The following is a 14,357-nucleotide window of genomic DNA, read 5'->3' as shown; positions in this document are numbered from 1 at the left end:
TGAGCAACATAGTGAGACCTTGTCTCTACAAAAAATTTAAAAATTAGCTGAGCAATATGGTACATGCCTGAAGTCCCAGCTACTTGGGAGGCTGAGGCAGGAGGATGACTTGAGCCCAGGAGGCAGAGGCTGCAGTGAGTTAAGATAGTGCCACAGCACTCCAGCCTGGGCAATGGACTGAGACCTTGTCTCAAAAACAAAACCAAACAACCAACCAACCAAACAAAAACACCCTGATATTAAAGGTGAGGAAACTGACAGCTGAGTGTCAGTCAACAAGTATTTCCTGAGCACCTATTGTGTGCCAAGCGCTATGCTAAGCAATGGTCATACAGAGATGAACAAAATGATGTGGTCCCCGCCCTTGTGCAGCTTACATGCTGGTGAGAGAGACAGAGAGTAGAGACATAAATACCCAAATTAAATGATAATGATCTCATTATTATTAGTTGTGAGAAATGCCAAGAAGGAAAAGAACTGGGCTCCACGAGAACAGCAGGTATGATCCAGCCTGGATTTAGAGCACAGACAAGGCTGCCTGAGGAAGGAAGGTTTTGTTTTATTTTGTTTTGTTTTTTTGAGATGGAGTCTTGTTCTGTCACTCAGGCTAGAGTGCAATGGCACGATCTCAGCTCACTGCAACCTCTGCCTCCCAGGGTCAAGCAATTCTCCTGCCCCAGCCTCCTGAGTAGCTGAGATTACAGGCGCCTGGCTAAGTTTTGTATTTTTAGTAGACAAGGGGTTTCACCATGTTGGCCAGGCTGGTCTCCAACTCCTGACCTCAAGTGGTCCGCCTGCCTTGGCCTCACAAAGTGCTGGGATTGCAGGCATGAGCTACCATGCCATGCCCTGAGGAAGGAATTTTTTTTTTTTTTTTGACATGGAGTCTCACTCTTGTCGCCCAGGCTGGAGTGCAGTGGTGCAATCTGAGCTCACTGCAACCTCTGCCTCCCGGGTTCAAGCAATTCTCCTGCCTCAGCCTCCTGAGTAGCTGGGACTACAGGCACCCGCCACCATGACTGGCTAATTTTTTTTTTTTTTTTGTAGTTTTGGTAGGAATGGGGTTTCACCATGTTGGCCAGGCTGGTCTCGAACTCCTGACTTGATTACAGGCGTGAGCCACTGCACCCAGCCTGAAGGATCTTGAAGGCTAGAAAAGAGAATGTTCCAGGCACAAGGCACGGCATGTACAAACTGTTTTCAGGCAGCAAAGAACTTGGCACACTGGAGCAGGACTGCCTCCTGGACCGGCCCAAGAGTAGTCCTGCCTGTGACCTGCACTTCAGAGGGCTCCTGAGACTTGCAAATGCCAAACAGGTACATTGCTAAGAACTGTCTCACAGTTGGGCACAGTGGCTCACGCCTATAATCCCAGCACTTTGGGAGGCCGAGGTGGTCAGATCACTTGAGGTCAGGAGTTGGAGAGCAGCCTGGCCAACATGCTGAAACCCTGTCTCTACTAAAAATACAAAAATTAGCCAGGTGTGGTGGTGGGCGCCTGTAATCCCAGCTATGCAGGAGGCTGAGACAGGAGAATCCTTGAACCCGGGAGGCTGAGGTTGCAGTGAGCCAAGATTGCGCCATTGCACTCCAGCCTGGGCAGCAAGAATGAAACTTCGTCTCAAAAAAAAAAAAAAAAAAAGAACTAAGAACTGTCTCGCGAGGGGTCTGGGGCTCAGTGCTGACTTGGCAGGACTGTAAGAACACCCACCCTCTGACCCAGCTCAGGCCCCAGGGACACTACTCCAGTTTCTCACCTTCTGTCCTCAAAACCACAGGTAAAGCTGGGTGTGGTGGCACATGCTGGTGCAGCTACTCAGGAGACTGAGACAGGAGGATTGCTTGAGCCCAAGAGGTCGAGGCTGCAGTGAGCTGTGATTGCACCACTGCACTCCAGCCTGGGTGACAGAGCGCCACATCCTCTCTGATAAAAAGTAGAAAGAAAACACAGGTACCTGCACCCAAATCTGGGAGAGGTATGTGAGTTGAGCTGCAGTGACGTCAGAGATGGAAACTACTTTGGAGTGAGGGGAGGATTTGAGCTGCAGAAGCTCTTAGGTGAAAGAAAAAATCATTTCTCAGACCTTTCCTGTCAGGTCGCTTGGGTGTGATGGATATTTGCATAACAAGTGTCCATTTTCTTGCTTCTTTCCACGTTCTGGAGGTTCTCATGTATTTGTGTGCTATTCCTAACAGTTGCACATGGCAGCTGAGAAGCATCTGACAATACTCAACAATTCATATTACTGTTAAATTTGTATATATGTAACCTCAACATATGTGAAGCATGATAGCACTTTTTTTTTTTTTTGAGACAGGGTCTTGCTCTGTCATCCAGGCTGGAGAGCAATGGCCTGATCACAGCTTACTGTAGCCTTGACTTCCCAGACTCAAGCCATCCTTCCCGCCTTCAGCCTCCCAAGTAGCTGGGAGTACAGGCGTGTGCCACCATGCCCAGCTTATTTTTGAATTTTTTTTTTAAAGACGGGGTTTTTTCATGTTGCCCAGGTCGGTCTTGAACTCATGGACTCAGGGGATTTCCTGCTTCAGCCTCCCAAAGTGCTGGAATTACAGGTGTGAGCCACCTTGCCCAGCCTGATAGCAATTCTTTTTTTTTTTTTTTTTTTTGAGACGGAGTCTCGCCCTGTCGCCCAGGCTGGAGTGCAGTGGTGCAATCTCGGCTCACTGCAAGCTCCGCCTCCTGGGTTCACGCCATTCTCCTGCCTCAGCCTCTCCGAGTAGCTGGGACTACAGGCGCCTGCCACCACGCCCGGCTAATTTTTTTTTGTATTTTTAGTAGAGACGGGGTTTCATCGTGGTCTCGATCTCCTGACCTCGTGATCCACCCGCCTCGGCCTCCCAAAGTGCTGGGATTACAAGCGTGAGCCACCGCGCCCGGCAGCAATTCTTTATATTGACAACTAGAGGGACATTGGAGGCTGTTTTGCAAACAGTTTTGTTTTTCTAAAAATATTTAATAAGATGGAATTAAAATTTCAAAAAACCCAGCCAGGCACGGTGCCTCATGCCTATAATCCCAGCACTTTGGGAGGCCAAGGTGGGCAGATCACCTGAGGTCAGGAGTTCGAGACCAGCCTAGCCAATATGGTGAAACCCCATTTCTACTAAAATCACAAAAATTGCTGGGCGTGGTGGCAGGCGCCTGTAATCCCAGCTCGTTGGGAGGCTGAGGCAGGAGAATCGTTTGAACCCAGGAGGCAGAGGTTGCAGTGAGCTGAGATCACGTCACAGACAGAGCGAGACTCTGTCTCAAAAAAATTCAATAAAATACAATAAAATAAATTTCAAAAAATAAAATAAATTCAAAAAATAAATAAATAAAATTTCAAAAAACCCATTTGATTAAATTTTTGATATTTATTAATTATAAGCCATATTTTGCCTCTTAATACAAAATTTTGAATATATTAAAAGAAAACTCACTTTGAATGCATGTAAAAATTTTAATTAAAAAATATCTTACCTTAACCACTTTTGAGGAGAATGTATTCAAGTTTTTCGTACTATGAATGCAGTTCCATTTGTTTTCGGCCCTTGAGAACAAGTACAGGTTGAGATCATGATAGAAACAGGAAGTGTCAAAGTGGAGCTGGGAAAAGCATAGAAAGAGGCCGGGCGCGTGGCTCATGCCTGGAATCCCAGCACTTTGGGAGGCCGAGGTGGGTGGATCACCTGAGGTCAGGAGTTCGAGACCAGCCTGACCAACATAGTGAAACCCCGTCTCTACTAAAAATACAAAAAATTAGCCGGGAGTGGTGGCAGGCGCCTGTAATCCCAGCTACTCGGGAGGCTGAGGCAGGAGAATCCCTTGAACCCAGGAGGCAGACGTTGCAGTGAGCCCAGGTCGTGCCATTGCACTCCAGCTTGGGCAACAAGAGCAAATCTCCCTCTGAAAAAAAAAAAAAAAAAAGAATAGAAACTCCAAGGTTTTGGTGCAGCTACACTGATGAGCCGATTAGCATGTGGAGGGAACTTAGGGACAGTGTAAGTGTCCACATTTGGGTCGGGGTGTGTTTAGGAACAGGAGGCAAGATTTTAGTTAAAATGAGACTTCTGTTTAGGGATAAGATCAGGAACAGAGATAACCTCTAGCACCTTTTGATCTGACATAGGTACTCCAGGCTTCCAGAAAAACAGGCTTGAGGCTCTATAATTATACCTCGTTTGGCCTAAAAATGACAGTTCTGGCCGGGCGTGGTGGAGCACACCTGTAATTACAGTACTTTGGGAGGCCAAAGCAGAAGGATTATTTGAGCACAGGAGTTCCAGGTCAGCCTGGGCAACATAGCAATACTCCGTCTCTATTAAAAAAAAAAAAAAAGACTCAGCTTGATCACTGGCATTAGTTCCCAGACTTAATCCCATATGAATTTTATCTGTTTCCTAAAGTTAAATCTACTTTCAGAAGATGAAGATTTGCCACCACCAGCAATGCTGACATTGACCAATAATGTCTTCAACCACATGTCAGGCACCGTGTGTGCCCAGTGTTCTCAATTCATCCTCACAGCACACTCACATATCTGTGGTTCAGAGAAGTTAAGTAACTTGTCCAAGGTCACACAGCCAGTGTTTAGTGAAGCCATTCCACTGACCAAGCACCTACTATGTGCTTGGTTTTACTTGCGTTATTTCTAGTCCCTACGGAAACTTCAAAAGGCAAGCAGGCACTTTTCTTCACCTCTCTGTGTCTCTGTTTTTCTAGTCCATAAAGTGGTGACGACACTTGGAATCGACTTTATGGAAATTGGCATGAAAATTGAATAGATAGAAACATGTGCAGTGCTTAGCACAGTGCTGGCCACAGAGCAAGTATCCTATGAAATGTCAGCTATGTGCTGTATTCATTTCACCAGTAAGGAAATGGAGGCCCAGGTCCCTAAAGGAACTCCACCTCAGGCCTCCAGGGCTTAGCTTACCTGGCACAGAGGTGAAAGGAGGGGACTTTGGAGAAAGTTAAAGGCGAGTGGTTTTGCCCAGAAACAGACCGTGTCCCGCTTCCCCAAGTTTCTGCTGGGTGGCCTTGGGCAAGCATTCCCCCTGCTTGGTGGCTCCAGCCTGGGCATCAGTGTCTCAAACGGGCAAAAGACATTTTGCATCTCAAAAGGATCCATGCAGGTGGGCTCATCAGAAATGGGAACTGCGGTCGCCTGAGGGTGTGTCTGGGCTCTTGTGAAATAGAAAGTAGGGCTGAGCTTTGATCAGGCTCACGCAGGCTTAAGTTTTGTTCAGGTTGTGTTGTTACATCACATAGCCCCTGGCCGACTGTTCTAAAAGGAAGTTTCTCTCAGTGAACCCTAGGAGTCCAGTGCCAGGGTTCTTGTGTTATCCTTGCTTCTTGGAGGCTCAGAGAGGTTGTCGCTGTCCAGGTCTCCCAGGTGGGCAGTGAGTGAGTGGGATTCGGGCAGATTCTCTGTGCTCAGAGCCCGGGCACAGCCCCACTTTGGCCCGCAGAGGGGCTTCTCAATTGTTGGTTGGACAAAGCCCTGGGTAGCTGCTGGGCACTGGCTGCAGGAGCTGGAAATGCAATGCAAGCCCAGTCTTTGCCCTCATGGAGCTCACAGCCTGGGAGATGAGAGTTGCTGGTGCACATGTACAGAGAATGAAACAAAAACACTCATGTCTCCTCTAGAGAGAAATCTGGGCCGGGCACGGTGACTCATGCCTGTAATCCCAGCACTTTGGGAGGCCGAGGTGGGCAGATCACCTGAGGTCAGAAGTTCGAGACCAGCCTGGCCAACATGGTGAAACCCCGTCTCTACTAAAAAATACAAAAATTAGCCGGGCGTGGTGGCAGGCGCCTTAATCCCAGCTACTTGGGAGGCAGAGGCAGGAGAATCATTTGAACTAGGGAGGCAGAGGTTGCAGTGAGCCAAGATCAAGCCATTGCACTCAAACCTGGGGGACAAGAGTGAGACTTCTCTCAAAAAAAAAAAAAAAAAAAAAAAAAAGAAAAGAAAGTGGAATCTGGATTGGGCGTGGTGGCTCACACCTGTAATCCTAGCACTTTGAGAAGCCGAGGCAGGTGGATCACTTGAGGTCAGGAGTTCGAGATCAGCCTGGCCAACATGATGAAACCCCATCTCTACTAAAAATACAAAAATTTGCCAGGAGTGATGATGCATGCCTGTAGTCTGAGTTACTCGGGAGGCTGAGGCAGAAGGATTGCTTGAGCCTAGGAAGTGGAGGTTGTAGTGAGCTGAGAGGGCACCACTGCACTCCAGCCTGGGCGATGGGAGTAAAACCTTATCTCGAAAAAAAAAAAAAAAGTGGAATCTGACAAGTGATGCTACTGGGGGCCTCCAAGGCTTTTCACACAATCCATGTGAATCTGAGCTGGCCCCAGCAGAGTCAGGAATCCCTGGGTAGACACAGTTCTTCCCTCTGCTCACACATGCCCAGGCACAGGCTGCTCACTGTCTTCCGAAGCCATCATGCTGCACAGGGACAGCTGCTTGGGAAGCTCTTCCACCCATGAGGCCAATTCTGTCTCAGTGCAGCACCCCTCTGTGGTCCACTGGGCCCCCCACAGTGGGACAGTCACAGTCCTAGTTCAGCCAGAGAGGGGCCTGGTTCCTCCAAGCCCCCAAGGACCCAGGGGTAGAAGCAGCAGCAGTCCCCTGGTCTTCAGCTCCTATACCCAGGGCAAGTGAACGGGGACCAGATCTGCAGATCTGTTTCTGTCCAGTCAGGCAGAGACCAACAGGAGAGATGGATGAGGGCCGGAGCCAGAGGACAGACAACGAGACAGGTCAGGCTGTTGTGGTGCGGAATGAGGTCCATTCAATAGCTATTCATGGAGCCCCTACTGTATGCAGGGCACTTCTAGGCACTCCACCCACAGCAGTGAACAGAATGGACCAAAGTCCCTGCCCCTGAAATACTCAAAAGATGTCCTTGAGCCTCTGCGTCCCATCTCTACTTCCCTCTGTGTTAACAGGAGGGGTGCCCGTGCGCCTTTCCTGTGTCCGTGCCAGTCCCCCCAAGAGGGGCCTGACTGCCTTGCTTGCTTACCCTGGCTCAGTCGGTTGAGTCCAGTGATGGGAAACTCGGATTACCAGCTGGATCCTGTGCCTGCCCCTGTGCCCACTCTCTTTGATGGCTATCCCCTCCCTATGGGACAGTGATCTTTCTAGAACAGAAAAGAGCAGTTCTTTTGATAATTGGCGAGTAGTCCAAACGGGGTGCGACTGATAGAGTAGTAATGCTACTATTAGCAGTAGCAGTAGCTGTATTCATTGAGAGCTTGCTGGGTTCCAGGCACTGCTCTAAGTGCTTTATCTGCTGTATTAGCTTGTTTAATACTCAACAATTACGCCCTGCAGGGTGGCTCATGCCTGTAATCCCAGCACTTTGGGAGGCTGAGGCAAGAGAATTGCTTGAGGCCGGGAGTTCAAGGCTGCAGTGAGCTAGGATCATACCACTGCACTCCAGTCTAGGCTATAAAGCAAGACCCCGACTCAAAAAAGAAAAAAAAAAAAAACTCGACAATTTTACATGATACTTGCTACAGTTTTCACACCTGTTTTACATTGGGGGAAACTTCACAGAAATGTGCCGTCACTTGCTGAAGGTCAGTACCTAGCAGAGCCTCCCTCCAGAGCCGCTCTGTAGCCACCCCACCCCACGCTAGGGGCAGGAGGATCAGAGCCCCTGCTGCAGGCTGGAGGCTGTCCCGAGGTGCACGCCCTCTGCTGCAGCTGCGTATTTGTGAGCCCCCGGAGCCGAACACTTGGCTAGCACCCCCAGAGCAGAGGGAAGAGCCTGAAACAGAATGGGCGAGTTCAGAGCAGTGGCTGTCACTCTGGCTGCCCATCAGGATCCCTCCTGAGCCTTACAGCCCCCTAGACTGGCTCATCAGAACCCCTGGTGTAGGGCCCAGGCGTCAGCATTCGTCAAGGCTCCCCAGGTGAATTCAATGTCCAGCCAAAGTGGGAAACTACCAGGGTAGAGGCCTTGTGGCTTATTGGAAATAGTTGTGGGTTAAGACCCACCTGGGCTTGAGACTTGGCTCCATCATTTCAAGCTGTGTGTGACTCTGCGCCAGTCACTTAACTTCGCTGAGCCTCACTGTCCTCAGCTGTGGAAAAGGGGTAAGTCCCTCTACCTTACAAAGGGGTTGTGAGGGTGGAATGAGACAGTGTCTGCAAGGACTCTAACACGCAGGCTCCATCCTTACTAGTAAGGAGGGGGCAGAACAGACTAGGCTGGCAGAGCGGAACCAACGACTCATCATCGCTGGGATGGGTCTGTGGAATGTGTTGGGACCCCAGGACCCCAGGCCCTCCCACCGTGGGCTTTCAGCTCTTCCGGGAGCTTAAGGCTTCTGACGGGGGCCAGCCCAGGCTTGGAGTGGGAGGGCGGGGAGGGCGGGGAGGGCGCACTGACTTAGCCGCACCACCAGGTGGCGACACGAACACACCCACCGTGGAGGACACCGGCCCCGCGGAAGGTGAGGATAACTGGGAATAACCGGCATGTTACAGGACTTGGTTTTGGTTTGGTTTTAGTACTAGGTACATATTTTCTTTCATTTCCATTGACTTCGTGCCACAGTCCTGTGGTAGCGCCAGTGCCCTCCTTTAGCGGGTGAAGAAACTGAGGTAGTGCTGGCAACTAGGATGTGAACGCCACATCTGCTTCCTGACCACAGAGTCACAGAAGTCAGAGTTGCAAGGGAAAGCGTCAGGTCCTGCGGTTCCTAAACCTGTCTGATGATAAAAATCATCCAAGGCTCTTAAAAAAAAGAAGAAAAATATCCTGGGCCCCAGGCCAGGTATTGAATTAGAATCTCCTGGGAAAAGAGGCCTGAGAATGTGTGTAGTTAAGAGCACCTGGCCAGGCGTGGTGGCTCACTCCTGTGATCCCAGCACTTTGGGAGGCCAGGAAGGAGGATCACTTGAGGCTAGGAGTTCAAGATTAGCCTGAGCACATAGTGAGAGCCTGTCTCAATTTAAAGAAAAAGTTAAAGGCCAGGGGTGGTGGCTCACACCTGTAATCCCAACAGTGGGAGGCCGAGGCAGGCGGATCACTTGAGGTCCGGAGTTTGAGACCAGCCTGGCCAACATGATGAAACCCCATCTCTACTAAAAATACAAAAATTAGCCAGGCGTGGTGGCGGGCGCCTGTAATCCCAGCTACGCGGGAGACCGAGGCAGGACAATCGCTTGAACCCAGGAGGTGGAGTTTGCAGTAAGCCGAGATCATGCCACTGCACTCCAGCCTGGGCGACAGAGCGAGACTCTGTCTCAAAAAAACAAAACAAAACCCAAACAACAACAAAAACCACAAGAGCACCTGTTTTAGAAATAAGGATCTGTTTCCAGAGAGGAAAGTGACCCGCCCACAGTCACGCAGTGAATCCCCTTTAAGCTCCTGTTGAAGCTCCTCACACCCTCTGGTCCAGAAGCCAGGCCACTCCCCACAAAGACGAGACCCTCTACCAAATGACCCAGCAATCTCAATTCTGGGTTTATGCTCAAATGAAAGCAGGGTCTCGGCTGGGCGCGGTGGCTCAGGCCTGTAATCCCAGCACTTTGGGAGGCTGAGGCAGGCAGATCATGAGGTCAGGAGATCGAGACCATCCTGGTTAACACGGTGAAACCCCGTCTCTACTAAAAAAAAATACAAAAAAATTAGCCGGGCGTGGTGGCAGGCGCCTGTAGTCCCAGCTACTTGGGAGGCTGAGGAAGGAGAATGGCATGAACCCAGGAGGCAGAGGTTGCAGTGAGCCGAGATGGTGCCACTGCACTCCAGCCTGGGCGACAGAGTGAGACTCCGTCTCAAAAAAAAAAAAATGAAACCAGGGTCTCGAAGAGATACTTGTACATTCATGTCCTTAGCAGCATTATTTGTAGTAGCTGAAATGTGGAAGCAACAGTAGTGTCCATTGTCTGATGAATGGATAAACAAAATGTGGTGTACCCATACAGTGGAACATTATTTAGCCTGAAAAAGGAAGGACATTCTGACACAGCTACACATGGAGGAACCTGGAGGACATTATGCTAAGTGAAGTAAGCCAGACACAAAAAGACAAATACTGTATGATTCCACTTACGAGAGGTATTTAAAGTAGTCAAATTCATAGAGACAGAAAGAATGGTGGTTGCCAGGGGCTGAGGTAGGGGGAATGGTGAGTTACTGTTTAATGGACACAAAGTTTCAGTTTTGCAAGATGAAAAGAATTCTGGAGATGGATGGTGGTGATGGTTGCACAACAATGTGAATGTTACATTGAAGAATGGTTAAAATGGGTTGGGCCCAGTGGTTCATACCTGTAATTCCAGCACTTCGGGAGGCCAAGGCAAGAGGATCACTTGAGGCCATGAGTGGTCAAGACCAGCCTGGTAACATAGTGAGACACCCCGCCCCTACAAAAAAAAAATGTTTAAGATGGTAAATTTTATGTCATGCATATTTTATCACACATATACACCCAGAGCAGAGGGTAGTGCACGCCTAGAATACACACACACGCGCGCACGCACGTGCACACACACACACACACAGATGAGACAATCTGCGCCCAGTCTGAATTTGTTTTTTTGAGTTAGAGTCTTGCTCTGTCACCCAGGCTGGAGTGCAATGGTGCAATCTCAGCTCACTGCAACTTCTGCCTCCTAGGTTCAAGCGATTCTCCTGCCTCAGCCAGCTGAGTAGCTGGGATTACAGGTGCCCGCCACCACACCTGGCTAATTTTTGTACTTCTTTAGTAGAGACGGGGTTTCGCCATGTTGGCCAGGCTGGTCTCAAACTCCTGACCTCAGGTGATCCACCCGCCTGGGCCTCCCAAAGTGCTGGGATTACAGGCATGAGCCACCACGCCTGGCCCTGATTTTATCTTTTTTTTTTTTTTTTTTTTTTTAATGAGATGGTCTCACTCTGTTGCCCAGGCTGGAATCCAGTGGCTCCACGATCATGGCTCACTGCAGCCTCCTGCCTCCACTCCTGACTAAATTTATTTATTTATTTAATTTTTTTTTTTTTTTTTTTTTTTTTTTAAAGACTATGTCCCATTGAGTTGCCCAGGCTGGTCTCTAACTCCTGAGCTCAAGCAATCCTCCCACCTCAGTGGTCCAAAGTGCTGGGATTCCAGGCATGAACCACCACGCCCGGCTGATAGTTCTTTATTGTTGTTTAAATTTATGTGAATATTTATTAGATCTAAAGTAGAATGTCCAGAATTTGCTACTGTCCTTGACAGCCTCAGAATGATTTTCCCCAAAATGTTAGTAACCACTTTATAATATACTGAAGAAAACAAATCATGGTTATTGTTAAAATAAGTCAATAAAACTGCTAAGTTGGCCGAGCACGGTGGCTCACGCCTATAATCCCAGCACTTTGGGAGGTCGAGGCAGGCGCATTACCTGAAGCCAGGAGTTCAAGACCAGCCTGGCCAACATGATGAAACCCCATCTCTACTAAAAATACAAAACTTAGCTGGGCATGGTGGTGGGCGCCTGTAGTCCCAGCTACTCAGGAGGCTGAGGCAGGAGAATCACTTGAACCCAGGAGGTGGAGGTTGCAGTGAGCCGAGATCATGCCACTGCACTCCAGCCTGGGCGACAGAGTGAGACTCTGTCTCAAACAAACAAACAAAACAAAACAAAACAAAAAACAAAGCAAAACAAAAACTACTAGGGCTAGGATTGAAGGAGGAGATGGCTCTTGCCTTGACTGTTCTCCTTATTCAGCAGAAATTCCAGGTTTTCACAGGGAGGCTCTTAGGGCAGAGGGATGGTGATGGGGAGCACTTAAATAAAACCCCTGCTGTTCATTTAGACTCAGGGCCATTTTTGTTTGTTTGTTTGTTTTTGAGATGGAGTCTGGCTCTGTCACCCAGGCTGGAGTGCAGTGGCATGATCTCAGCTCACTGCAACCTCCACCCCCCAGGTTCAGCCTGCCACCACGCCCGGCTAATTTTTTGTATTTTTTGTAGAGGTGAGGTTTCACCATGTTAGCCAGGATGGTCTTGATCTCCTGACCTCCTGATCAACCTGCCTCTGCCTCCCAAAGTGCTGGGATTACAGGCATGAGCCACCGCGTCCAGCCGACTCAGGGCTGTTTTGCTGCTCCACCTGCTGGTATTAGGTGGCTCCTAGGTCACTCCCTTTGTGATAGGACAAAAATGGTCAAGGAGAGGCTGGGCAGATTTCTCCCACCATGGCCCACCAGAGCCCCATAATTTCTCCGCCATCTCACCTCCTTCCTAAAGAAGACTGATTCAGGGCCGGGCACCATGGCTCACGCCTGTAACCCCAGCACTTTGGGAGGCCAAGGCGAGTGGATTGCTTGAGCTCAGGAGTTCAAGACCAACCTGGGTAACATGGAGAAACAAACCCCGTCTCTACAAAAAATACAAAAATTAGCTGGAGGTGGTGGCACACGCCTGTAGTCCCAGCTACTGGAGGGGCTGAGATGGGAGGATCACTTGAGCCCAGGAGGTCAAGGCTACAGTGGGCCATGATTGCACCACTTGTCTCAAAAAAAAAAAAAAAAAAAAAAAAAGACTAATCATCCCATATTGGGAAAGTGGCTAAGTTGAGGTGGGTTTGGAAGAGGAGAGTTTTTCTGGTGGGAGATAGAGATTGAAATGAATCACACAGAGTTGCTTTAGGAAGGAAGAAAAGAGAAAGGAAAGGGGATTTTTATTAGTGTGGCTTTGACTATGTATGTGTATATGAATCATTTTAAAATCTTTTGACTGTAAAGGAAATGGCTTTAGGCAATTAATTTTTTTTTTTTTTTTTTGACAGGGTTTCACTCTATTGCCCAGGCTGGAGTGCAGTGGCGAGATCTCGGCTCACTGCAGCCTCAACCTCTCTGGCTCAAGCAATCCTCCCATCCCAGCCCCCCGAGTAGCTGGGACTGTAGGCGTGTGCCACAGTAATTGTATTTTTTGTAGAGAGATGGTGTTTTGCCATGTTGTCCAGGCTGGTCTTGAATTCCTGGGCTCAAGCAATCCTCTCACCATGGCCTCCCAAAGTGCTGGAATTACAGGTGTGAGCCACCACACCCAGCCAAGTTGTATATCTTGAATCAGATACTATTCTGAGACTGAAGCACGTGGGACTGAGCTTTATTAGGGTGACACCCTTATTAATGAAGACTCCTCATGGGGCTGGAAAACCAACACCTTGGTGTCTTGGCTCCTTGACAGCTGGGTCACCCACTGCCATGGCCATGTCCTGGACCCTGTCATCACCTGAAACTGCTCCACCTCTCAAATTACAATTCAGACACACATTCTCTGACAATAGTCTCCTCCACCACACCTCTTCTTTGACCCCTTTGGGACTTCCAGCCCATAGCTCCCAGTTCTTCTGCCCAAGCATCTTTTCCCTTTTCTCTTGGTAATGGCACCCACTTTTCCTTTGAGGAAAATCCAATTTCCCCCCATATGGATAATCAGATTCAGCTGAGGCTGACTCCATTCTCCCCAACTAGAGGCGCAGACCATGACCCACATCTGGTCACCCATCCTATGTTAGTCCTTTGGCCTCAGCCATTGGTCAAACATGGGCATGCGACTCTAGCCAGTGTAGGGAGAACAAGCCCCAGGACTATTGCTAAGACTCCAAAGAAGGAGATGTTTTCTTTTTGTTCAGGTGGCTCGACTGGAAGGACATAGCCTGGACTTGCTGGGAGCTGTCCTCAGTGGGGAGCCTGCAGGAGACTGAGAAAATCTGAGCAAAGAGATAAAGAGACCAATTCCTAATGATCTTGTTGGAGTATCTGGAAGTGGCCATTCCTGAATCTACTCTGGATTTTTCAGATTCTGTATGTGAGTCAGTATTTGAGATCTGTGAGTCATAGTTGGTTTACGTCACTTGAAACAGCTTGACTTCTGTTTTGTTTTGTTTTGTTTTGTTTTGTTTTTGAGATGGAGTTTTGCTCTTATTGCCCAGGCTGGAGTGCAATGGCGCGATGTTGGCTCACTGTAAACTCCACCTCCAGGGTTCAAGTGATTCTCCTGCTTCAGCCTCCCCAGTAGCTGGGATTACAGGTGCGTGCCACCACACCCAGCTAATTTTTGTATTTTTAGTAGAGACAGCATTTCGCCATGTTGGCCAGGCTGGTCTCAAATTCCCGACCTCAGGTGATCCGCCCGCCTTGGCCTCCCGAAATGCTGGGATTGTAGGCGTGAGCCACTGCGCCTGGCCAGACTTGACTTTTCTTTCTTTTTCTTTTTTTTTGAGATGAAGTCTCGCTCTTGTCCCCCAGGCTGGAGTGCAATGGTGTAATTTTGGCTCACTGCAACCTCCACCTCCCAGGTTCAAGCGATTCTCCTGCCTCAGCCTCCCGAGTAGCTGGTATTACAGGTGCGCGCC

Source organism: Symphalangus syndactylus, chromosome 23 (assembly GCF_028878055.3).
Source record: "Symphalangus syndactylus isolate Jambi chromosome 23, NHGRI_mSymSyn1-v2.1_pri, whole genome shotgun sequence".
NCBI classification, from domain to species: domain Eukaryota; kingdom Metazoa; phylum Chordata; class Mammalia; order Primates; family Hylobatidae; genus Symphalangus; species Symphalangus syndactylus.
Note: the sequence above shows the minus strand (reverse complement) of the source record.